Source organism: Anomaloglossus baeobatrachus, chromosome 3 (genome assembly GCF_048569485.1).
Source record: "Anomaloglossus baeobatrachus isolate aAnoBae1 chromosome 3, aAnoBae1.hap1, whole genome shotgun sequence".
Lineage (NCBI taxonomy): Eukaryota > Metazoa > Chordata > Amphibia > Anura > Aromobatidae > Anomaloglossus > Anomaloglossus baeobatrachus.
This window is the reverse complement of record NC_134355.1, coordinates 351,985,432-352,012,500: the sequence shown is the minus strand read 5'-3', so window position 1 is coordinate 352,012,500 and position 27,069 is coordinate 351,985,432.

The window sequence follows — 27,069 nt, the reverse complement described above, 5'->3', positions numbered from 1 at the left end:
TGCATGTGTGAATGTACACATTTCTGTGTCTACATATGTGTGCCTGTCTTCAAGTCTGTGTGCATGTCTTCATGTTCATGCACGTGTGTTTACATACGTTTGAGTGTGTGTTCTTATCTGCATGAGTGTGCCTGTCTGCATGTATTTATCTGAGTGTCTGCGTATGTCTATTGTGAGGTAGCAGCATTGCTTGGGCAAAAACGTGAGGCAGTGAGGAGGCAGCGTGTTCAAACCAACAGTCTATATATTGTTGCAGCATAAATAGATCCAATTTCCCACAGTCAAAGTCTCTTTCGAAGCACAGCCAGTGCATATAGACAAATCCTTTGTATAAAAAGTCTTGTTACCTTAGGGTTCTCCTAGGCTCACACTCTTGGCCTGTGTTCACTCCACACAGAGCCAGCTCCGCTCACACAGCATGTGTTAGCTTCCACAAGCCTGGCTCTCAACTGAGACACACCTTGATGTGCTCTGCCAGATTTAAACGAAAATGCTGGACATAAGGATTGCTACAAAACCTGGACTGGGAGGAGGGATCTGTCTCCCTGTTACCCTTTGTGCCTCCCCGTAATAGCTATAGCAAACTCAGAGGGTTTCCAGATACATTCTGGGGGACACATAGAGGTCTTCAAATATTACCCCTGTCACTGCCTCACATATCCCCCCCCCTCAGTTCAAACGGGCGGGGTTGAACTTTTGCCAACATACAGGGACCTCTGGACAGGGCATCTGCATTGCCCTGCAACCTACCAGCCCGGTGTTCCACAGAAAAGTGAAAGTTCTGCAAGGAGAGAAACCACCTGGTGACTCTAGCATTTCTCTCCTTAGCATTCCTCATCCAGACCAAAGGGGAGTGGTCTGTCACCAGGTGAAAGTGTCGCCCCAGCAGGTAGTAGCCTAGGGATTCCAGAGCCCATTTTATGGCCAGGCACTCCTTCTCCATTATGCTATAGTTCTTCTCTGCCGGGGTGAGTTTTCTACTCAAATAGGTGACCGGATGCTCTTCTCCATCTACCTCCTGGGACAGAACTGCACCCAGACCCACCTCAGAGGCATCTGCCTGTACTATAAACTCCTTTTGAAAGTCAGGGTTGACAAGGACAGGTTGACCACATAGGACTACCTTTAGCGCCTGAAAGGCTTCTTCTGCTTGTGTATTCCAGTGGACCATGACCGACTTCTTCCCTTTTAAGAGATCGGTCAAAGGCGCCGACCTTCCAGCAAAATTGGGTATGAATCGTCGGTAATACCCCATTATACCCAGAAAGGCTCTTACCTGTTTTGTGGTAAGGGGACGAGGCCAGTTTTGAATGGCTTCGATTTTGTTTACTTATGGCTTGATAACCCCTTGGCCTATCACATACCCCAAGTAACAGGCTTCTTTGAGACCCATAGCACATTTGTTTGGATTCGCTGTCAGACCAGCAGCTCTGAGCGAATCCACTACCGCTTTTACCTGAGATAAGTGGGTGCTCCAGTCACTGCTATAGATGATGATGTCATCCAAATATGCGGAGGCATACAGTTAATGGGGTTCATACACTATGTCCATTAACCTCTGAAACGTGGCCGGAGCCCCATGTAAACCAAATGGCAAGACGACATAGTGATAGAGCCCCCTGGCGTGACAAAAGCGGTCTTTTCTTTTGCCGCCTCTGTCAGCGGCACCTGCCAGTAACCTTTAGTGAGATCGAGAGTCGTGAAGTACTGGGCCCGTCCCAGTCTCTCTATCAGCTCATCGACCCGGGGCATGGGCATCAAATTTCAAAACCTCATTTAACTTTCGGAAGTCATTACAGAATCTTAAAGATCCGTCTGGTTTCGGGATCAGCACAATGGGACTGGCCCATTCGCTCGTGGATTTTTCAATAACCCCCAGTTGGAGCATCTTTTTTACCTCCTCCGCAATGGCTTGCCTACGAGCCTCTGGTACCCGGTATGGCCTCAGGCGTACCCTTACTTGAGGCTCGGTGACAATATCATGGTGGATTACGGTTGTTCGGGCAGGTAGGCTAGAGAACACATGCGTATTCCGCTGCACTAACCTCCGAGACTCCTGTCTCTGCTGTTTTGAGAGAGAATTCCCTATCCTCACTCCCGATTCATCATCAGGGGAATCCTCCTTGGTTGTTATCAAGGCACCTGAAGAGGTTAGGTCCAACATTACGTCAGCCACCATACATTCTCTGTCTTTCCACCCCTTTAGCAGGTTTACATGGTATATTTTCTCTGGTTTTCTTCTCCCTGGTTGATACACCTTATAGTTTACTTCTCCTACTTTCTCCCGGATCTCATAGGGACCTTGCCATTTGGCTAAGAACTTACTTTCTGCGGTAGGTATTAGGCGGGCTTTGCACGTTGCAACATCGGTAACAATGTGTTACCGATGCTGCAGCGATAGTCCCGCCCCCGTCGCACGTTCGATATATAGTGAAAGCTGCCGTAGCGATTATTATCGCTACGGCAGCTTTACACGCACATACCTGCCGTGCGACGTCCCTCTGGCCGGCGACCCGCCTCCTTCCTTAGGGGGCGGGTCGTGCGGCGTCACAGTGACGTCACACGGCAGGCGGCCAATTAAAGTGGAGGGGCGGAGATGAGCAGGATGTAAACATCCCGCCCACCTCCGTCCTTCTCATTGCAGCCGGGAGGCAGGTAAGGTGAAGTTCCTCGCTCCTGCGGCTTTACACACAGCGATGTGTGCGGCCGCAGGAACGAGGAACTACATCGTACCTGTCGCTCCCCCGGCATTATGGAAATGTCGGAGGCTGCAGCGATGATACGATGACGACGATTTTGCGCTCGTTCATCGTATCATCTAGGATTTACACACTACGACATCGCAAGTGACGCCGGATGTGCGTCACTTTCGATTTGACCCCACCGACATCGCACCTGCGATGTCGTAGTGTGCAAAGCCCGCCTTAGAACTAAGACACGATCCCCCGGTTGAAAAGACCTGACGGAGGCCTTTCTATTATACTGAGTACTTTGGGCCGCCTGAGCATCCAGCAAATGTTCTTTAACAATGGGCATTACTGCCGTGATACGATCCTGCATACCCATAACGTATTCAACTGTGCTTTTGTGAGGGGTGGGCTCCTGTTCCCAAGTTTCTTTAACAATATCCATCAGTCCCCGCGGATGCCTGCCATACAGTAACTCAAATGGCAAAAACCCGGTGGAAGATTGTGGGACCTCACAGATAGCGAACATTAAATAGGGCAATAACATGTCCCAATCTTTCCCCTCTTTGGAGACCACCTTTTTCAACATAGCCTTCAGAGTTTTATTGAAACGTTCCACTAGACCATCGGTCTGGGGATGGTAAACTGACGTGCGTAGCTGCTTGATCTGAAGGCGTTTGCACAGTTCCTTCGTAATTTTAGACATAAAGGGAGTGCCCTGATCAGTCAGGATTTCTTTGGGTAACCCCATGCGACAGAACATAGCAAACAACTCCCGAGCAATAAGCTTCGCCGAGCTGTGACGCAGTGGAACGGCCTCCGGATAACACGTTGCGTAATCCATCACTACCAGGATGTGCTGGTGACCACGGGCTGATTTTACAATGGGTCCGATCAGATCCATAGCAATCCGCTCAAAAGGCACCTCTATAATGGGTAAAGGTATCAGAGGACTACGGAAACGGTGCGTGGGTGCGGTCAACTGACAAACGGGGCAGGACTCACAGAACCTCTTAATTTCTGCGCCGACCCCTGGCCAATAAAACCGCTGAAACATGCGTTCCCGCGTTTTCTCTTCACCTAGGTGCCCACTCATTAGGTGGTTATAAGCCAATTCCAAGGCCTGACGGCGGTACGGCTGAGGGACCACCAACTGTTCCACTATTTCTCCCCGGATTTTATCAACCCGATAGAGCAACTCTCGCTTTAGAGCCACATAGGGAGTTTCCAGCTTGGCACCAGGCCGCTAGGGAACCCCATCAATTACCTGTACATTTCCACCTCCTGGAGCCAATGTGGGGTCCCAGAGCTGAGCTGTTCCAAAATTATCTGGAGACACGTTCAACTCTGGGATTGCCTCGGGTGGCTCAACCTCTCCTGCCATTACCTCTAGGGGGAACCTGGCAGGGTTACACTCTTTCCCTATACTGGAGACCCCTACAGCAGGTATCCCTGAGTCGGGATCGTCCGGCTCAGGGCCTGGTTCTATCATACACCTCGGAGGGCTGGGTCGCCTCCCACATAATGTCCAGAACAGGGGCAAGTCTCTTCCCAAAATAACATCATATTGAAGACTTTTCATCACCCCCACTTCATGTTGAACCTCTCCACATGAGGTAGTAATAGTGACCCTTTCCATAGGGTATTCACGTAGGTCTCCATGTATACAAAGTACCCCTACGTTATGTCCCGTGGGGTTTTCCCCGGAGACCAAGGAGGCATGTACATGAGTCACTACACTTCCTGAGTCCAACAAAGCCTCTGCTGTATAGCCATTAACACGTACTGTGCAGAGATGGGGTTCCTCCCCCATACTAACAGTGCTTACAGCACAAACAGTATGGGCATACATTGATTCCCGGCGAGCGTACCGGCAGTCCATGGGTTCTGATGTGAGTGAGCACTGTGCCATCATATGCCCCCGCTAATGGCACCGCCAGCACATAACAGCAGAGGTATCCCTGTTTCGGGTGTCCAACTTAGGGGAACCGGGACTCCGGCTGACCTTAGTCTGGGGTTTACTCTCTGCCAGGGGTGAAGACGGGGCAGCACCCGAGGAGGGACGGGAATCTTTCACCAACTGTGAAGGGGGCGTATCCCTACGGAGTGCCCGCCGTGAAGCAGAGTCCCGGACCAACTCCTGGGTATGTTAGGGATGTGATTATCATTATTATGAGTATATAGGAGTTACATGGAGATATCCATAAAGAACAAGATTTAAGATGTTGTTTGAACTGTACCCCACATATCTCTTGGCATAAGACTCAGACAGACAGTCTGGGCTATTCTTGTGACAAGTGAATAATGCTGACGTTGCTTAATATAAATGAGGAACCAAGCACATTACAGTAAATTGTATATCACAGAATAAGCTGTTCTACTTTATCCAATAGGAGACGTGTTACGTATTCTTGGCACCTAGCCAATAAGGTTATATATATTTGTAACACTTCCGGAAATAAATCAGTCTTACTTTCTATTCATATCTGAGTACGTCTCTCTGGTGTGAGCGAAAGAGAGGGTAATGCATGCTACCACAAGTGACTCATAATTTGGACTGCAGACAGTTTAAGAGGGATGCATGATTAGATTGCATCAACCTAAATTACGGCCTTATCATTTGGCGCCCAACGAACCTTAGGATGGAGCTCTGGATGGCGGACGGCCGTGCTGACACCTTCAGTCGGAAGGCAACTACACGAGAGGTGGAGAATTGCGCAACTCCAGCTGCAGGTGAGATCATTTGTATAATCTCACCTTGCAAACCTCATGCGTGTACTTGCATTTCGAAGGGGGGGGTTGGGCTGTCCCAGTCTAGACACCTAATGACCGCCATCTCGCATGAGATAAGCCGTCCTAAGAGATCCCACACCAAGGTGGTCAGGTTCACCTTAAGCTGTCTGTAATTTATGTAATGTGGTTTTTGTCTGCTCTTTGAGAAAAGCAGAAGTTCTATAGTTTCGTTTTTCTCTGAGTTGAAAGTAGAGGAAAATGAGGAAGTTGTGATATACGCTGGATACATATATATGGATATATATGGTTATATCTGCAGGTGAGATCAGCCACCTGGATGGTGTATACAGTGTCCTTATTGTTATGTCATTGTATTGACCTGTGTCTACCTGTGTAAAAATGTCTGTCTATTTGCAGCAGGTGGAATACTTGCTGGTATCGCTCTAATCACTGTGTTTGTTTGCAGCGAGGTGGGCTGCAAAAAGAGGAAGTTCTATGTGCTTTGTTCGTTCGTACTTGCAGGTTACGCGAAAAGAGGAAGTTGTGTCACGGGAATATACTTTGATATATTGAAGTATATTGAAGCTGGTTTCTTCTATGAGTGAAGGAGAAACTGGAAAAAAAAAAAAAAAATAATATTAACTGTTGTGTATAAGAGGAGATACACTGGTGTGTTAGCAAGCCCGGTCGATAGTTGATGTTTGATAAGGCCTTGGACGGACCTGATCTTCGGGGATAGAAGATTTGGAAGGGTTTTCTATGTACATGTGCAGTCTTGTATAAAGTTACAAAAGTGGGGGACTGACCCTGACTGTTACTTGGTACGGTGTTCCTGCTAAGCAGTGAGTTTAAGTTGTACTCATTGGTCTTGTTTTAGTGGATGTCAGTGTATTCTTACCTAGGAATTGAATATACTGGGGAAAACCCTTGATGTCAGGCTTAATCATTGATTATTGATGTTCTGGACGGACCGTTAGAATAAGGTGTATATAGTGTGAACAGAGGTTACTAGTACATGAAGTAAGAGATAGTGAGGGTGAATTTAGTATCGATCACCCACGTGACACCTCTTCCTGGTAGGACAACCTGTCAAGTTATGGTTTGTGGACTGAGGTAGAAATTCTGTGTATTCTGTGGATGTGTATAGTCTCTGGTCCAGAAGAGGAAGTGGATTACGGCATAGCAGACATCCAGATTGACGTGTTAGTTTAGGTCGTGTACCCTTTTTAATATGGGGTCTAATCAGTCCACACCTGTCAAGTTAACGGCAGAAGAATTAGTAAGCGAACGAGAAGGAATGGAAAGATGTTTTGTTAAACAAGCGAGGGATCTTGAAAGATAAAGATCTCCTTATGGATGCTGAGGCATGGTATAGAACGTCAAAAGATGATAGAAAATTGGCATAGTAGATATTTCTATATTGCACCAGATCAGAAAATGGCATCTCAGGAAGTGGCCAAGCCCATTAGGAAACAACGCCCCCCTCCTTATAAGTCGTCCCCAGAGGGTTGGACTTGTGTAGTTTGTCCCCCTGCCCACCAAACGCCCTCCCTAGCCTGCCCAGACGTCATTTCAGGTTGGGCCGCACCTAGTTCCCTTTTCCAGCCATCTTCAGTCCCAAGGCCACTGGCCTATTTGTTGCTGGAGCAACAGAAGCCACCGAGGGGGGGCAGGAAGATGACAATGATTTAACAATGATCCACCCCACCACCAACACTGTCCCTAGTAGAGGTAAACCACAGGTGCTGTCCTTATTTGAGGACGTCAGGCCACACATGGCATCGCACCATTATTCCGATAGTCCCAGACAATAACGCCCTAAATATGTGACATGGAAGCCCCAAGAGGCTGCAGTCCTTGTGAAGGAACACTGAGATATATACACCTATGAGTGACGTGTCATCAATAATTGATGTTTGATACCTTGGACCTGATGTACAGGTGCAGTGTTAAGGAAAAAGTGGGTGAAAGAGCCCTGACTGTTAGACTGTTACCTGGTACGGTTTTCATGTTAAGCAGTGAGTTGAACGTTGTATGCGTACTCACTGGTCTTGTTTTAGTAGATGTCAATGTATTCTTACCTAGAATTGAATACATTGGGGAAGACCCCTAAACTTTGGTCTTAATCGGAATTATTGAGTATTCGATAGACCGTTCTCATGGAGGTGTATGTATATCGTGAATTCTCTCTCTGACATAATATCTCATATATAGTTTTCCCTGAAAGATGTTTTCACCCAGATTAAAGCTGGGGATTCTTTCTGGCCAGTAATGGAGCCAGGTTTACAGTGAGGGTGTGTGTACCTTATCACCCAAGTGACACTGGAAGATGTTTTATGTATAATGTACGCAGTTTTTGGTGTGAAACACCGTAGGAGAGTTGAAAAGAAAGAAAAAAAAAAAAAACAGGGAAGTGTTAGTTCCATTTCAGTCCTGTGAATGAAATTCGGTGAAGTTTAGTTGTAAATGACACACGTATGTTGAAATGGAGAATTCTAGATGTGAATTGATGAGTAATTCTGAATCTAGCAACTGCACTATGTGTATTTTACCTGTCTGTGAAAATAAGAAATATAAGCTGATATATAGGGTGGACTTGTGTCCACGTAAGCCCACCCCATTATTTCCTGTTCTGAATGTAGATTTCTTTCTGTCACTCAGCCCTGGGTGGGGTATGGTATGGGGATAGTTATTGCAGGGGCTGACAGGAGATAGGGATATGCTGGAGGCTCGGCCCTGACCACCATCAGGTCTACCGTCGAGATGAGGGCGAGTACAGGGTCCCTAGTTACAGGGTCAGCCCAGGGGTCCCTATATAATCCATATTCCCGGTGACAGATTGAATACCTCCTGAATGTAGATGTCACAATACATGACATCTTTCTTTTCACTCCCTCCCAGGACTCTTCAGACGCCATTTTTGGCCAACACCTACTTCCTCTTTTAGCGGCTGTTTCTTATCGGTAATTATCTTTAGTGGACGTTTTAACTCAGACACTACATAGTTCATCTTTAGACGCCATTTTTAGTCCAGCCGACACCCAGTTCCCCATTTTTTTGTTTTAGCAGCCAAAGTCACTGCTCTGTTTATTGCCGACATAGCAGGGACTGCAGAGGGGGGAGACAGGGACCTGGAACACACACACTCCATTTTGGGAGACAGGGACCTGGAACACACACACTCCATTTTTCCACTAATGAACCTTAGCAGAGGTTATTGCTGATAGTCCTGTGGACCTTTTCCCTTCACTTTTGCATATTTGTTTTTTTTCTGTATGTTATACAATTTAGTAGACCATATAGACTGCTCACTATTAGTCCTGGTGGACAGTGAATATTTTTCTGCATATGGCAGTTGTTACTTAGCCTAGTTTTGAGATATTTTCACTTGTATGTTATCCTGCCTGGTGTCTTGCACAAGAGTTCCCTGATAGAGAGGGTGGAGGTTCATGTGGTCCCAAGGGGACATTGATCATCAGGAGTTGACATATATTAAAGTTTTCGTTGGCAGCACCCAGTAATCCTTTGTGTCTTAGTTTGCAGGGTCTGACAGGAGATAGGGATACGCTGGAGGCTCGGCCCTGACCACCATCAGGTCTACCGTCGGGATGAGGGAGAGTGCAGGGCCCCGAGTTACAGGGTCAGCACAGGAGAGGTAGAGTAGATACGCTCCACTGCTTTTTCCTAGTTGTGTAGATGTAGTCAGGGGGTGCTGCTTGGTAGTTTCCAAACCCTCTTGTGCTCTTTTCTCTTTCCCCGGGATTTTAGGGGATTTTAGTTTTTAGAATTTCAATGTTCTCCTGACCCCAAAGTTACACCCATTGCTCTTTTTTTACAAACCTGGGTATAGTCCTTTGTATCAGGTCTCCGAGAGCCCATATGCAAACAACTACAGCTGGTAAAGACCAAGACACCCTCCTTTAAGTGGCAAGACGTATGGAGATGAATCTAGCAGCTTACAAGATCACCCCACATACAGATGAGCTACAGTCACAGTCACCTGAGTTACAGTCACAGTCACCTGAAGAGTATCATCACGTCATCTCCAGCCCAGAAGTCATTCTACATGTTTGCCATGGAAGAAGATAGCAGTCCTTTGAACACTACTCAGCCAGATTGAACACCTACCTAAAGCACCAGTTGAAGATCAGTGCCCGTATGACATCACTGCTCCCTGACAAAGTCACCAACTCCCGGTGTGCGGTCCTTAATCCTGCTGAACTTCTCCCTCTTCCAAGGGGGGAGTGTCCCACCTCTGACACCTTGGTGGAAGAGGTAGTCGACTCTGGCATAGCTGAAACTCTGGATTCGATACCGTGACGGATACACCTTTGGACCCTGACTTAACATCTTTGCGGATGGATCAAGATGTGCATCAAGAAGACGGTTCCACATGGGTATGGTGCTGGTAGCAGAAGACGCTGTGCTGATAGAGCAGTCGCTACCCGCATGCCTGTCTGTGAAGAAGCAGATGTATGTGCTCTCGCTGCAGCCTGCAAGATGGCAGCCAGCATCTACTCTGTGGAGGATAAGAGACTTGATCACTGACAATGGAACTGTACGCCGCCATGAGGCCATAGAAGAACGGATGGAAGCTTTGCTATTGCCAGACAGAGTCGCGGTGAGCAGGGTTGAGGCCTACATTGGAGGAGTCAAGGGAAGCAGTAAGAAGTGCCCTCACTGACAGAACATCCAAAGAAGCCGCAAGACCACTTACGAGAGAAACAGTCAGTCAATCTGTGCTTTTCGAATGACCCAGATGTGAAGAAGAAAGGAAGGATGGAAAGTCTTGAGAAGACGTTGTCCTGACCCTACAAGAGCAAGTCCCAGAAGAAGAGGACTGAGATAGGGTGCAGCTGTGGGCTCCCGGAGACCATGGAAAGTGGCTAGTGACCTGCTTTCACTGCCAGCCAAAGAGATATGGCAGGCCTTAGACACAGAACTGACTCTACACACCCCATACCAGCCACAGAATAGGGGGAAGGTTGGGAGGATGGGGCAGTGTAGAAGGCAAGGGCATGAGAGTCTTCCCCTTGAATTGTTCAGTGTCAGACACACCTCAGCAGGGATCACTAGGTTGAGACCCTATGAAATCCTGTTTAGAAGTAGCGCCAGATACTTCAACTAAGCTTGTTGTTTGTTTAAACATTTGCCTAATACACGTTTTTGAAGTTTTCTCCTCCAGATCCAACCAGATCTAGATTTCTCTCTCTTTTCTTTTTCTCTCTCCTCTTTTCCTCTCTCTTTTCCTCTCTCTTTTCTCTTTTCCTCTCTCTCTCTCCCTCTCTTCTCAATCTTTCTCTCTCTCTTTCTCTCTCTCTTCCCTCACTCTTTTTCTTTCGGACGAAGATCCATGCATTCCACTACAAAGAGATGTCGGACCTGCCTGAGACCAGGAGATGGCTGTCTTCCCTCTTCTACCCGATACTTTGTGCCAGGATGATGATATCTAAGCATGTGGACTGGAAGACGACTCTACATCCCACCTTTGATGTCCCACCATTACCGCCTGAGGACTGAGGAGCATGAGACTCTGAGTGAACCCAACCCTGATAAATATTAGCCAATTAAAGGACTAGTGCCACGTTCCCCCTTCCTGAATAACGTGGGCCAGGGGAACATAGCCATGAGGACAGTCTAGAGAACACGGTCAGGATCTGGCTTCCTATGCATAGTCTGTTGGGTGGGGAGATTCATCCACAAGGGATGGGGTATCTCGTATGTGAGTGAGGTAACCATCAGCATTAGGACAGATCAATAGACCTGGAAACGTAAGGAAAGACTTTTTGGCTATCTCCAAAGGGGGGACTGTTAGGGATGTGATTATCATTATTATGAGTATATAGGAGTTACATGGAGATATCCATAAAGAACAAGATTTAAGATGTTGTTTGAACTGTACCCCACATATCTCTTGGCATAAGACTCAGACAGACAGTCTGGGCTATTCTTGTGACAAGTGAATAATGCTGACGTTGCTTAATATAAATGAGGAACCAAGCACATTACAGTAAATTGTATATCACAGAATAAGCTGTTCTACTTTATCCAATAGGAGACGTGTTACGTATTCTTGGCACCTAGCCAATAAGGTTATATATATTTGTAACACTTCCGGAAATAAATCAGTCTTACTTTCTATTCATATCTGAGTACGTCTCTCTGGTGTGAGCGAAAGAGAGGGTAATGCATGCTACCACAAGTGACTCATAATTTGGACTGCAGACAGTTTAAGAGGGATGCATGATTAGATTGCATCAACCTAAATTACGGCCTTATCAGGTAGCTGTGTAGCGTTCCACCAAATTCACTAGTTGGTGTAGGGTACCGGGATCCCTCTGGCCCACCCACCGTTGAATGGGGGCTGGCAAAGTCCGCACAAATCGTTCAATCACCACCCGCTCAATCATCTGTCCGGGGTTCAAGGTCTCCGGCTGGAGCCATTTTTTCACAAGGTCCAGTAAGACATGGGCATGTGAGCGTGCAGGTTTTCCCTCCACAAAGGACCACTGATTCACTCACTGGGCCCGGAAATAAGTGTTAACCCCCATTTGTGCAAGGATCTCACCTTTCAGTGTGCCGTAGTCCTTGGCATCCTCTGTACTGAGATCCAGGTAGGCTTTTTGGGCTTAACCTACCAAGAATGGGGCCACGACATCAGTGCAATGGTCGATAGACAATTTCTCTCGCTCAGCGGTCCTCTCAAACACGGAGAGAAAAGCTTTTGGGTCGTCCTCTGCACTCATCTTCGTAAGTACCGCCCTTACTCTGTCCTGAGCCGCAGAAGGGACTGGATGACCTGGAGTTACCGCTGGCAGTGCATCTCGCAGATCTGCAAGCTGCTGAGTCAGCAAGCTGTTTGTCTCCTGTTGCTGAACTAACGCCCGCTGCAGCTGGGCATTGGTTTGTTGCTGCTGAACATTAGCCTGTTGCTGGTGAGAATTAGCCTGTTGCTGTTGTGCACTGGTTTGTGCAAAAGCCTGCTGTAGTTGAGCACTAGACTGGGCCAGGTGCTTTACAAGATCCTCCATGGTGGCTGCTGAATTAAACTGTAACTTTGCAGGCTTGATCATAAACATGTGAAATCTGGGTTGTTGCCCCTAGCAACCAGGCTGCAATGCCCGCAAGCTTCGTGGACCCGCCGATCCACCGCAAACAGTCAGTAAAAAAAATAAAAAAAACTTTTTCTTCCTTCTCCTGGGAAGTACCTCCTAGGCCATTGCCCTTAGCAACCAGGCTGCCATGCCCGCATTCTCCACCATAATGTGAGGTAGCAGTGTTGCTTGGGCAAAAACGTGAGGCAGTGAGGCAGCAGCGTGTTCAAACCAACAGTCTATTTATTGTTGCAGCATAAATAGATCCAATTTCCCACAGTCAAAGTCTCTTCCGGAGCACAGCCGGTGCATATAGACAAATCCTTTGTATGAAAAGTCTTGTTACCTTAGGGTTCTCCTAGGCTCACACTCTTGGCCTGTGTTCACTCCACACAGAGCCAGCTCCGCTCACACAGCATGTGCTAGCTTCCACAAGCCTGGCTCTCAACTGAGACACACCCTGATGTGCTCTGCCAGATTTAAACGAAAATGCTGGACATGAGGATTGCTACAAAACCTGGACTGGGAGGAGGGATCTGTCTCCCTGTTACCCTTTGTGCTATACTCCCCGTAATAGCTATAGCAAACTCAGAGGGTTTCCAGACACATTCTGGGGGACACATAGCGGTCTTCAAATATTACCCCTGTCACTGCCTCACACTATGTATGTGTGTGTTTACATGTCCGTGTGTCTGCATACGTGTGTGTGACGCCCTGGGCAAGCCAGGGGTCACAGGTCAAAACACCACCACACCCTACACCCCAGTTAGGAACACCAAAGCTAACCCAAAAATCCTTGTTGCCTTCCTCCAGGAGCTGGTGTCCACACCAGGGGGTGGGCCAGGTGGTTGGCTCCGCCCACCGAGGAGTTCACAGCTCTGGAGGCAGGCAGGACCAGGCAGTTAAGCTAGGGAAGTGGAGGAGTAAACAAGGAGAGGAGTCAAGGAAGTGAAAGTAGAAAGAAGTGAAGTAGTAGTGGAGCTAAGAAGAAAACTGAAGTGACAGAAAAGTGAGAGGAGTAAAGCCTGAAGTTAGTCCGGGTGTGTGCCCCGGGCTGAGAGACAGCAAGGTCAGCAGACGGCGGTGATAGTCCGCAAGGGGACTGCTCGGAGGTTGCTGGAAGGACCGCGGACGGGTGGTGACCCGGTGGTCTGGAGCAGTATACGAAGAACAGTCAGCACCAGGGCAGGGGCCTTTCGGATCCGGGCAAGGCTAGGAGTCGCCATAATTTGCCAAATCCGTCAGTGAAGGGGACGACTGTCTCCCAACAACCAAGTCCCGATTGAAGGCAACAGTCCAACCGTTACAGAGAGACACCGCCACCGCCAGGGCACCAGTTTCTCAGGGCCAGCGCCTTGCGGGCAAAGTAGGGCTCCTCCGGCCCATATCCAAGCCGGGGAGCGGGTTACCGGTGGGAACCCATCGCAACCATCATCATCTTAGGTGCAGGAAAAGGGACCGTCACCGTCAACAACTGGGGAAAAGCAAGTGCAGCCGTCCGTGGGAACCGTCTTTCCAGCCGTGTGTTTTACCGAGAACTGTGTCATCATTTCAGGCTGAGTGAGTATCACAGTGCCGCAAGGCACAGCGCTGCCCCCGTGTCCCTGCGCCCACCAAGCCCTGCATCTCCCACCTCATCACTGGGCCCTGGCACAACCAACCCCCTACCCACGGAGGGGAGGACTAACATCCAGCTGCCCCGTACCATCACTCCCGGGATCCCCATACAGAGCAGCGGTGGTGTCAACAAATCACCACAACCGTGGGTGGCATCACGGACAATAAACAATTCCCACACCCAACAAACCCCTTTCACTCACGGGCGAGGAGCGCCGCTAGAGTCCCCGGGATCCGGCCCATCGCTCGAGCCACCGAGCAGCAGCAGGCCGCAGCAGCCGCGGCAGCCGGACCCGAGCAGTAGGAAGAGCGCGGCGTCCCCTCCTCCGCCCGCGACATGTGCATGGCAATGCATCTGCATATGTGTGCAGGCTCCCCTCTCTCTCTGTTTGGTCGTAGTTATGCTACAAATTCTGGTGGCTGGTCACCACCATGCTATGCACGCCTGATTTTGGTTTGCAATGTATTCCTCCTGTTGGTAGCTGTTCAGATTCAGTTACCTCACCCCTTTCCACAGGCAATGCTAATTAAGCACCATCTTGGATCTGGTCCTCCTTTATCAATGGTTGCAGTCTGGCACTGGGAGGGTCAGTTCTGATATAGTCCTGGTATGTGTAGAGCTTGCTCCACATGCTGGGACCTGGGCTGGTCTCTATCCACAATTGCCTCTTTTGCAACATAGAAGCGGTTATATATACAGGTTACAGGTATGTGTGCTCCATTATGGTTCTGCTTTTAACTTTATTTAGGAGGCCGCATGGCACATGAAATACAGAATATATATAGAGTAGGACCCCCCTATTGAGATTTGCCGTGACGTTGGCAGGGGTGGCTCAAAAAATTGATCAATTATTTGCTAAAAATCTCATTTTTTTCATTATAGTACAGTTGGAATAAATCTGGGAATTTTCACTTTTTATATGATGCATGCCAATTTCAGATCGTGCTGGCTCCCCTCTCTATATGTGTGCATGTGTCAGTGTATGTGCATGTCTGTGTGCCTCATATCTTTTAACATGACTGTTATGTGCCGCGCTCTGACGTCTGTGCACAGCCTCAGAAGGGTGGGGTGGACATTTTACCGCGTTGGATATGAAGCCACAAGAGGACGCCCGGGGAGCGCAAGAAGGTAAGAAAAATCTTTTTGTTCCTCCCTCTGTGAATGGATAGGGAAGTTTAGGTGTCTGGGATGGAGGAACATAGGGGCCCAAGATGGGGTAACATAGGGGTCTAGGATGGAAAACATTATTAAATAATGGGGGCCAGGATGAGAGACATTATTAAATAAAGGTGGTCAGGATTGGGGACATTATTAATAAAGAGAGCTAGGATGGAAGACATTATTAAATAAAGGGGGCTAAAATGGGAGACATTATTAAATAAAGGTGGCCAGGATGGGAGACATTATTAAATAAAGCCTGCCAGGATGGGAGAAATAATTACTATATGGGGCCAGAACAAGGAACATACATTATTGTTTTATGTTGGTAAATAGCAGAGATAATTACTGTAGGGGCAAATTAGGGGACATTATTACTGATGAAATAGAATTTAATTTTGAGGCTACTGTCTTACATGGGGGAACAAAAATCTGACATAGTGTAGAAATTGGGGGAAAAGTGTGGAATGTGCTCTGAGAGTGATCGGCTATAGGTGACTGTGTTATTTTCTGCAGAGTCACGTCATGGCAGAAAGAAGTGATGGAAGGTCAGCGCCAGATGAAGTGGAAAAGCGAAGATGAATAATTTCAACTAGAGACGTCACTGGTAAGTCAGTGTATTACATGTACACACACATACACTATACACTGTATACAGAGCTCCTGTGTATAATGTCGCTGGTGATCACTGTATTACTTATACACTGTATACAGAGCTCCTGTGTATAATGTCACTGGTGATCACTGTATTGCCTATACACTGTATACAGAGCTCCTGTGTATAATGTCACTGGTGATCACTGTATTGCCTATACACTGTATACAGAGCTCCTGTGTATTATGTCGCTGGTGATCACTGTATTGCCTATACACTGTATACAGAGCTCCTGTGTATAATGTCACTGGTGATCACTGTATTGCCTATACACTGTATACAGAGCTCCTGTGTATAATGTCACTGGTGATCACTGTATTGCCTATACACTGTATACAGAGCTCCTGTGTATTATGTCGCTGGTGATCACTGTATTACCTATACAGTAGATACAGAGCTCCTGTGTATAATATCGCTGGTAATCACTGTATTACCTGTACACTGACACTATATACAGAAATCCTGTGTATAATGGCAGTGATGGTAATATTGTTATTAGTATTATTAGTATTGTGGATTGTATTCATGATTATTATTGTAGTTTTCGGTTAGCATGTTATCTGGTCAAGGAGTGTTGGTATTTGACCCTTGTATGTGGTTGTATTCGATCACCATGTGGTGTTAATATGTGATCTGGTCATGGTTTAGTGGTATTTCTTTGTTGCTTGTGGTATTATTTGGTCACTGTGGTCTGGTCACGGTGTGGCGGTATTTCTTCCTTGTATGTGATTGGTTGCATTTGGTCACTTTGTGGTGGTAATCTGTGGTCTGGTCATAGTGTTACAGTATTTCTCCCTTGTATGTGGTATTATTTGGTCACTATGTGGTCTGGTCATGGTGTGGTGGTATTGCTCCCTTGTATATTTTATTATTGGTCTTGGTATAGTGGATTGTGTAGTGTATGAAGGTCCCTTTTTCTCTCTGATATCAATATGGGGAAGATTCTTTATTTCCAATAGAGATTAAATACTTGAACATTTGACCCCCTCCCCTATCCTGTGATTATTACACAGCAGCAAATATTTAATTACAGAGGTTTTCCTCTGAAAACAGGTAATCAACTTTTCTAAGGCCACATGGACACGCTCAGTATTTGGTGAGTTTTTTACCTCAGTGTGTGTAGCCAAAACCAGGAGTGGTAAAATCAGAGGAAAAGTAGAATAGAAACACGGGCATCACTTCTGGATTTTTCACCCACTTCTGGTTTTGGCTACAAATACTGATGTAAGATACTGACCAAATACTGAACGTGTGAACGTGGCCTAAGGATTAGTGATAACTTATTCATAAGTCGGGGTCTGATTGCTGAGACCTGCACTGATCGGCAAAATGTGCAACTTTTATCCCCATTACACTGGAGCTCATGTCCGACTCGACCCCTGATCCATTAATTCCTCAGTTCCTGCCACATGCGGTACTTGGCTTTTTCTGACCACCCCAAAGAGGTGAATGTACCTGCGGTCACATACCCCACCTGCTGCTGCTGCATTTTATAATGGGGATAAAAGTGTCCTGTCAGGGATAAAAGTCCCGTATTCTTCCAATCGGTGCGGTTTCCACTGATCGGATTCTACTGATCAATAAGTTATCACTTACTGAACCTGTGGATCGGTGATAACTTCTTTTCACCAAAAGATCCTCTACTGCAAACTGCTGTATATGTACATCAGTTATGGTGCACAGGAGATGTGCAGCAGTCGCCTGTGTTTTGCAGTCAACTCTCCACTATAACAGGGTCAGGGATAACGACTAAGGGCTCATGCGCTGAATATTCTGCAGCGATTTGACAGCACATGTGCACGTCAAATCGCTGTAAAAACACTGCATAATGGATGTAGTTTTTCTGTACAAAAAAAGCCGACTTCATGCGCTATGGCTGCTGCCCCCACCATAGACAGAGTGTGAGCTGCAGCCATAGTGCACGGAATGATGCTCATTTTATGAACGCACGGATTTGGGTCAAAATTTTAGCACCCAAATCACTGCGTTCATAAAAGCAACGTATGCACGTATCATGCCCAAACTTCATACATTGTGCTGGGGATGCAGGGCGCATGCATTTACGCTGCAGTGCAATACGCAGCGTAAATGCATGCAATTACGCAACGTGCGCATAAGCCCTAACAGGTATTTGCATATAGCTGTAAGGTGGGCCCCTGAAGTCAATTTCCCTGATGGGCCCCAGACACCCCAGTCTGACCCTGGGTGGCAGGTGTCAAGTCAGTTGAGTTGAGTGGTAGCCCTCGAGCTGTGAGGAGCTCTGAGGAAGCTGGGAGTTGTAGCTCCCAGGGGAGAAGCAGACTAGGTCGTATACGGTGGTCTGGACCTAGAGGAGTTGGACCCCCGGTCGCAGGGGATTGAGGCTAGGTGCCTGGGACCTGTCTTGAAAGACGGTCAGCAGCCTGGGCCTAATCATCGGTCCGGGACCGAAGGCACAATGGAGTACACGGACCCTACGTCAGGGAGAAGCTTCAGGCAACCCGGCAATTAACCTGCGGAGGACAGGGCCCTTATGTACTGTTCCCACGAAGCTCAGAGATCAGGGGCACTAGCGCAATGAGGGGTATAGGGCTTTCCAAACAAGCGGCCCACTGAAATCCCAAGCGTGAGCTCCTGAGAGCAGGCTCCTTCACTTAGCCATAGTGGGGAGCGGGTCCCGGAAAGCTCCAAGCAGACGGGCCACAAAAGACAATCTAAATTTTTACCAGGAGGCAGGTCACGGACCACCGGGCAGTGCTGCAGGGGACAGGACCCGAACGAGCTCCCCTCAAGACGCAGACTTGGTTTACTCTGTTGTCAGCGTCTTCTTTATTGCTGAGTGAGTACCCGACTGACCCCTGCAACCAGCGAGCCTGTGCTCCCCCTGCATCCCATAGCATGATCCAGAGTCCCGGGGCCTTCCCCTACCCGTGGAGGGTAACGTCATCTTGCTGCCCCACTCCAACACCCCGGGTACTCCCAACAGCAGCGACGGTACTCCCAATTACCGTACACCACGGGTGGCATCAAGAACTATATACTTATCACCTGTAAATAATCCACCCTCTTCCATTTAAGTGTGGCCCCTAGCCCCCGGGCCCGGAGACCCTCGAGCCACGAGTAATCACCACCCCCGGATCTAAGCCGTTTGACCGCTGCAGGGCTGGCACACATCATCCTAAAGTTTTACTGTCAATTGGAGAATCAGAGGAGGACATTAAATACAAATCTATTGTCAGACAAAAAAGGAAAAGTTTTGATAGATTTGTGTCAGAAATAAGGCTGACCTGATGATTCTCCCATCATGGGCCCTAATAAATAACACCCTAGGTAATCCCCCTATAAACTTTCAGTCTACAATTGATAAGAATAACCAATTTCTATTCTAGCCACACCTGCCAGTAACATGGCAGTCTCAGAAAAAATTCTGAATAATCAGATTACTTCTTTCACTAATACCCTGGTTAATTTCAGCAAGCGTTTTGATAATCTCCACCTAGCTTTACACTGTGTGCAGAATTATTAGACAAGTTGTATTTTAGAGGATTTTTTTTAATATTGATCAACAACTATGTTCTCAGTCAACCCAAAAGACTCATAAATATCAAAGCTCAATATTTTTGGAAGTTGGAGGGGTTTTTTTTAGATTTGGCTATCTTAGGAGGATATCTGTTTGTGCAGGTAACTATTACTGTGCAGAATTATTAGTCAACTTAATAACAGCCAAATATATTCCCATCTAACTTGTTTCTTTTCACCAGGTAAACCAAGATAACTGCACAAAATTTAGAAATAAACATTTCTGACATGCAAAAACAAAACCCAAAAAAATCAGTGACCAATATGGCCACCTTTCTTTATGATGATACTCAACAACCTACCATCCATAGATTCTGTCAGTTGCTTGATCTGTTTATGATCAACATTGCGTGCAGGAGCCACCACAGCCTCCCAAACACTGTTCCGAGAGGTGTACTGTTTTCCCTCCCTGTAAATCTTACACTTTATGAGGGACCACAGGTTCTCTATGGGGTTCAGATCAGGTGAACAAGGGGGCCATGTCATTATTTTTTCATCTTTTAGACCTTTACTGGCGAGCCACACTGTGGAGTAGTTGGATGCATGTGATGGAGCATTGTCCTGCATGAAAATCATGTTTTTCTTGAACGATACCGACTTCTTCCTGTACCACTGCTTCAAGAAGTTGTCTTCCAGAAACTGGCAGTAGGTTTGAAAGTTGAGCTTCACTCCATCCTCAACCCAAAAAGGTCCCACAAGTTCATCTTTGATGATACCAGCCCATACCAGTACCCCACCTCCACCTTGCTGGCGTCTGAGTCGGAGTGGAGCTCTCTTCCCTTTACTGATCCAGCCTCTGTCCCATCCATCTGGCCCATCAAGAGTTACTCTCATTTCATCAGTCCATAAAAACTTTGAAAAATCAGTCTTAAGATATTTCTTAACGTTTTAACTTAGGTTTCTCGTTCAAAGGTGGTCGTTTTTCAGCCTTCCTTACCTTGGCCATGTCCCTTTTTTGTCCAATACGCTTCTTGCAACCCTGTTGGCTATTTGCCATGAAACGCTTGATTGTTCGGTGATCACGCTTCAAAAGTTTGGCAATTTCAAGACTGCTGCATCCCTCTGCAAGACATCTCACAATTTTGGACTTTTAAGAGCCCATCAAATCTCTCTTCTGACCCATTTTTCCAAAGGAAAGGAAGTTGCCTAATAATTAAGCACACCTTATATAAGGTGTTGATGTCATTACACCACACCCCTCCTCATTACAGAGATACACATCACCTGATTTACTTAATTGGTAGTTGGCTCTCAAGCCTATACAGCTTGGAGTAGGACATGTGTAACAAGTATGTGACCAAAATACTAATTTGCCTAATAATTCTGCACACAGTGTAGAAGAGGTTAAAACAAAAATAAGAGAAACAGAGGAAAAAGTTGTTAATGTAAACACCAGGAGCGTAACAATCGTGGTTGCAGAGGTTGTGACTAAGGCTGCTTTCACACTTGCATTGTTTTGCATCAGTTGCAATCCGTCACCTTGAGGAAATACGGTATCCTGCAAAATATTTTGCAGGATTCCGTTTTTTCCCCATAGACTTGTATGGACGACGGATTGCGACTGATGGCCCCTTGGGTTGCATCCGCCGCGTAACGGATCATTCATGGAACGACTGACCGTCAGGCGGCATGAACGCAGCATGTAACGTTTTTTGAGCGGCGGAATCCTTTTGTTTTTACTGTGCATGCTCAGCTCTTGTGTTTAATCATTGAAATCAATGTCTCTCTCTCTCGGTGGTCGTACGATCAGCTTATTGTCTGTTGGCGACTTTTATGAACAATCAGCTGATCGGCTGTGGGCGGCTTTTGTGAACGGTCAGCTGATCGTTCACAATTGCTGGGCGCCGGTAAGGCTGCTTTCACACATCAGTTTTTTTGCATCAGGCACAATCCGGCTCAAAAATCTATGCAACTGATGCGGCGAAAAAAACGGATCGGTTGTATACGTTTTTCCATGCGGCCCATCCGTTTTTTGACGGATGCAGCTTAATACTGAACATGCGCAGTTCAAAAAACCGCATCCGGCGGCCGGATGCATCTTTTGCTACAGGACGGCGCATCTGGTGTCCATAAGCTTGCACTGTAAATCGCGCTGCATTGCGCCGGATCCGGCGCAATGAGTTTTTTTCGCCGCACAAAAAAATGTGCCAGGCAACGTTCCATCCGGCCGCTGCATGGGCTAAATATGCCGCATCTGGCAAAAAACGGATGCAACGCAAGGCCATGCGGCACAATATGGCGCTAATGCAAGTCTATGCGGAAAAAATGCAACCGGCGGCAAAAAAAAACGGTTGTTTTTTTCTGCAAAGCGCCGTATTGTGCCACTCAGCAAAAACCGGATGTGTGAAAACAGCCTGCAACAGTAAAAAAAAAAAAAACAACGGATCCTTTTTTGCAGCATCAGTCACATCAGTTGTGCCACTATCTGCAACGCATCCATTGCATCAGTCACACTATGGATTGCAACTGATGCAAAATGACGCAAGTGTGAAAGCAGCCTAAGACGTGGCCTGGCAGGCTTGGGACACGCCCTGCAGAGAAGCAGCTGGCTCCTGTAAGTGAGAGAGGAGCTACAGTGTTCCTGTACTTTCAGTAGGAATGGCGGGGTAGCAATGGGCTCCTCTTTAGTGATCATGAGTTTATTTAGTAACATGCAATGTTTTGTGGACAAGGACAACAGTGGATTTTCTGCAATATAAGTTGTAACCTTAATATAAACTGCAAAAGATTTATCTGTCACCAAGTTGCCTGGAAGGTGGAGCACTTTAGAAGTTGGGGAGGTGGGATAAGCAGAGGTGGATGAGGGAACCGAGGCTAATAGTCTAGATAAGATGGTGGGGGGTAGTCAGACTGCAGAATCAGTCGCATACAATTTCAGCAATGGGGGAGCATTTGGAGTTGAAAGCAGGGCGGGTCCTGCTTATAGTGTTAAATACAACTAAATTACTGTGTGCTGCTAAACAGGGGCTTAACAATGGCAGTTTCAAAGACAATACCGCTTTGAGGGCTTTACTGTCCTTACTGGTGTATGGGGCTCGGTGAGCAGAATAAAAAAAAGGGTGTATCAGACTGGATGAGAGCTGCCCTCTCTCCTTCTTCTGTGCACTTATCTATGTAATCAGTTAAGTACAAGAGAGGAAGCTGACAGGACTGGAACAGAAGCTGCAGGAGCCATGCAGATGAAGGACCTTCTGCACAAGGAATTTCAGGACCTTTCACATCTTGTGACTGATCATGTACCTGGTCAATTATCAGAAATGTTCTTGAGTTACACTTTGGAAGGTCCCGCAGCTACTCAACTACTGCAGCCTCTGTGCAGATACCAGTGGTTCCTCTAATGCTCTGTATCAAACAAAAACTGCAAAAAGATTTAATCTATAGTTGGTGTCTAATTAAATGTGCCTGCTACAGGGCTGTGTGTGTCTATATGTGCATGTAGTGCGCATTAAGCAGAGATGTGTGTGTCTATATGTGCATGTAGCAGAGCTGAGTGTGTTTATAACTGAATGTAGTTTGCATGTCTATATGTGCATGTAGCAGAGCCAGGTAGATCTATGGGCATGTAGCAGAGCCGTGTATGTCTATGGGCATGTAGGAGAGCCATGTACATTTATGGGCATGTAGCAGAGCTTTGTATGTCTATGGACATGTAGCAGAGCCATGTATCTATGGGCATATAGCAAAACCATCTATGCCTATAACAATGTAGCAGAGACTTGTATATCTACGGGCATAAATCAGAGCCGTGTATGTCTATGGGCATGTAGCAGAGCCGTGTATGTCTATGGCATATAGTAGTGCAGTGCTTATATAATATTATATATATATATATATATATATATATATATATATATATATATGCATATTGCAGAAAGGCACTAACAAAAGATTTATTACCTCCCTATTCTACCCTAGTACATTAAAAATAGTGATAATTGCCCATCCGTTTACACTGCCAGGGAAGTTTTAGTTAACAGGAAAAATATTTTTCATATTTACTGCTGTCTAAATCTGGGGTGCATCTTATGGTAAGAAACGTCTAATAGTCCGAAAAATATGGTACTTAGCTTTATTAAGCCCCGGGGCACCAGTCATAGCCGCAGCTACTTACAAGTATGGCCGCAGCAGAAGCGAACAGTCACATCTGATATCAATGATGTCTGATGCTGCCAGCCCAACCTCTGTTCCTCTGTTCATTGTTGTGATTTTTGTACTGTGCACGCGCTAAAGAGGCTGCTTAGCATAGTACAAATAGGACCATACCAGAAGAAGAATGATTCGCTACAAGGAGAGAGGATCTTCTGTGATGAGTGTAATCTGTGTGTCTTTGACTCATACACAACACCATATAAACAGGTACACACTATATCCTGTATTACAGAACATCTGTGTTACTATATGTATATAATGTGGATATGTGTGTACAGTATAGTGCTGTGTAAACACTCTATGCTGCACGCAGCCTCTATATTATATAGACACAGCCAGCAGCCTCTATATTATCCCCTTCACCACCCAGCGAGTTTTCATATTCTTCCAAGATTCATAACTTTTTTTGTTTGTCTGTCAATATAGCCACGAGGGCTTCCTTTTTTTCCTGGATGTGTTGTACTTTTGAATGACACCATTCATTTTGCCACATATTGTATTGGAAAGTGGAAAAAAAGATTGCTGTGAAATTGCAATAACAGGCCAATTCCACAATTGGACTATGAATTATTTTTATATAATTGGTGAAAAAAAATTATGCTTTTGTCATTTTCCAAGATCCTTAGGGTATGTGCCCACGATCAGGACTCACTGCATCCTAGACACAGCGGGTCCTGACTTGTGGGACGGCGAGTCTCCTCCGCAGGAGAATGCTGGAGACTGCAGCTGCTCGTACTCCCGATCAGGGTTCAGTTCGCAGCGGTCTCTCGCTTGTGTTCTCCCTACAGATGGCGCATGCGAATCTGCAGCAAACAATTGACATGCTGCGATCTGGAAAGACGCACCGTAGGTCAGTGGTCAGTGTTGCTGCTGAAAACAAGCACAGTGGGCATGGGATTTGTAGAAATCCCATCCCCTATGTTTGTTCTGTACAAGACAGCATTTTGGACCCAGCTAAAGCATGCTGCGTCCAAAACGTTGCAAACACTGATCGTGGACATGCACCCTTTATGTTTTCATTTTTCAAGATCTGAAGCTGAAGGAGGGCTTTTTTTGCATCCTGCACTGACGTTTTTAATTATACCATTTTTGAATAGATGCGATATTTTGATTGTGTCTTATTGCCTTTTATTGGTCCAGAAATATTTGGACAGTGACTGAATCTTCGTGATTTGGCCTCAGTATGCCATTAGTTTTTACTTTAAATTGAAACAACCGAGATGTAATTGAAGTATAGACTTTCAGGTTTAACTAAAGGGGTTGAACAAAAATATCCTGTGAAACGTTTAGGAATTGCAATCAGTTTTCTATAAAGCCTCCTCATTTCAGGGGCAAAAAAGTAATGTACTTTACTATAAAATATTAAGAACGGCTCTCAATCAATCCATATCACCAGTATTTAGTACATAATATAATAAAAAAATCATGATGTATAGACTTGGAAAGGACTAGGGCAAGTCGTCAATTACATATGAACCAAGAGAAGAGAGAAACGACCAACAAAGCCCAATTGCTGAATGTGAAAGAACTTTATTGAGGGTAAATGGTGAGCGGCACAATCACAAGAGACACCAGAGTCAGAAATTCCCGGTAGGTAAATAGACAATCCCTCAAGAATCATATAAATATTTATCATATACATAGTATATATGATGATATTAATATACATAGTATAGAAGGCAAAATTACCAAAGATAACAGGCATAAATATATATGAGAGCAAACTGTGGATCACGTGTGAAAACTAATCACTACGTGAACATGCTTGCTATAATTAGCACAAGGGGCCCTATAAACCACAGAGGAGGCTCAGAAAGGATCAATGTCCAAAAAGTGTAAGCATACCTGTTTAGAAACCGGGGAGACCTGGGACCGGCATCCACCCGACGGCCGTTTCGGCAGGAAAAGCCTTCGTCAGGGAGAATGGTTTGGGTGAGGGAAGTGCACGGCTAAAAAGAGGGCATCATCCAATCAAAAAAGAGAGCGGCTGTATGACGCATGAGTTGCCACGGCAATCCAGGACGCCACTCGCCCACCGCGTCATACGTCACCTGACATCGCGGTCACGTGACAACCACGTGAGAAGTCACATGGCAGTCACGTGAGCGGACGTCACATGAGGCACAGAGACACAGTAGCGCGAGGACACCCCGAAGCGGGAGCCACGCATGCCTACACGCCCAGATGGATTACCTATACAGGAAGCCAAATTGAACTGTGCTAGTGCTGTGGCATTATGGAATTTTACAATAGAAAGAAAGAAACGGCCGTCTAGTTATAATATAATAGATTAGTCAAGAGAATATTGATCCTAAATCAATTGTATAGATGATAATTCCATATATTATTATAATTCCGAATATACATACAAAGTATAACATAGCCAAAAATTTATATATAGAAAAATAATTAATAAACCAGCCATAACTATTTCTCTATGATTTGGTCCTGCAGAAACAAAATATTATTATACATATTATATATGTCACATGAATGGCAGATATGCATCCAAAAATGCATGTAAAAGCATGTCTATACATGGTCATATTTAATGCCAACCAAAAATGTATCGGTATAATGTACCATAAATTCAAAATAGATCATAAATATTTTATACAAAATTGGCACTCCATATACAATATAATACTCCATGTAATCAACATGCATGAATATAAACATATTAGAACATAGATGCATGCAGACATACATGCATGCACATATACAGTATATACACATGCATATATATACACATACACACACATCCAGTCATATAATTATGACAATTCATGACAACAATAATTAGATCAAAATGATATCAAAGACTGTAATATCGGAGTGCAAGATGTTATATGCAGGCACCACAAAAATGGTAAGAAGGTCCACAGCATTAGGTCTCAGAATTACATTCATTATTTTATCAAGATACCGATGGCATATCCCGTAAGATGTCCAAAGCGACATGAAGTATTTCTTTAGTGTAAATAGTCACTGATGGGATGATGTCTTAAAGAGAATATAAAAAGACACATAATTAAAATACAAAAAAGACCAACAACACTTAAAAGGAAGCAACTTCCAGAACCACAGAATCACAAAAATGAGGAGTATGATATATATTCATTGAGTTACTGAAAAAACTCGTTCTATCAGTCAGCGTAGGGGTAAACAGCAATCAAAACACAATTTGCCAATGGCAACTAGAGACCCTAAACTAAAGACTGATCTATTAAAATCTAACTTTTAATTCATTATTTAAGATGTGTAGGGACATACATTTTAAAAACACTAAACATTGTGGTCTAACTCTGATTGGTATATAACCGTTCCCAATAAAGTGATTCCTAATCCAGACTGACGTCTGTGAGTGATCTCTATATTATTCTTGTCATGAATGACCACTAATGCTTGCTAATTAAA